Source organism: Triticum aestivum, chromosome 2A (genome assembly GCF_018294505.1).
Source record: "Triticum aestivum cultivar Chinese Spring chromosome 2A, IWGSC CS RefSeq v2.1, whole genome shotgun sequence".
Classification (NCBI taxonomy): Eukaryota; Viridiplantae; Streptophyta; class Magnoliopsida; order Poales; family Poaceae; genus Triticum; species Triticum aestivum.
The window spans coordinates 375702063-375702855 of NC_057797.1; positions in this window are offsets into that span (position 1 = coordinate 375702063).

Below are 793 nucleotides of genomic sequence, written 5' to 3' on the forward strand. Positions count from 1 at the left end.
TTTGGTGCGTTTAGACACTCGATGCATTTACTATCATTTTCTCCGGGAAAATATAGAGAAAAGGCCTCACGGCATGACATAACTTCCGTCCGTACTCCGATTCCGTTGAAATTTGGCGTGGGAGACGGTGGGGGTCACTCACACACGCATGCAAAAGTTGGGTGTGTTTCATCCATGTTGACACGTGGTTGCAGTACAAACCTTAGGTATCGGTTTGGGGGGACGGGCATCCACTAGGTGTTCGTTTTCACAAATTCATGAAACATCACCATTTTTTCACATGGTATAGTGTGCCACACAAGCACGCATGCAAAAATTCGATGCGTTTGGACACTCGATGCATTTACCATCATTTTCTTCATGAAAATACGGAGAAAAGTTCTCCCGACGTGAAACGTCACCATTTTTCATGAAACGTCACCATTTTTCACACGCTACGATGTGCCATACAAGCACGCATGCAAAATTTTGGTGTGTTTGGACACTCGATGCATTTACTATCATTTTCTCCGTGAATATACGGAGAAAAGGTCTCCCGACATGACGCAACTTTCGTTTGTTCTCCGATTCCATTGAAATTTGGCGTGGGAGACAGTGGGGGTCACTCATATGCGCATGCAAAAGTTGGGTGCGTTTCGTCCATGTTGACATGTAGTTGCTGTACAAACCTCAGGTATCGGTTTGGGGGGACGGGCATCCACTAGGTCTTCCCTTTCGCAATGTCATGAAACGTCGCCATTTTTTTCACACGCTATAGTGCGCCACACAAGCACGCATGCAAACTTTCGGTGCG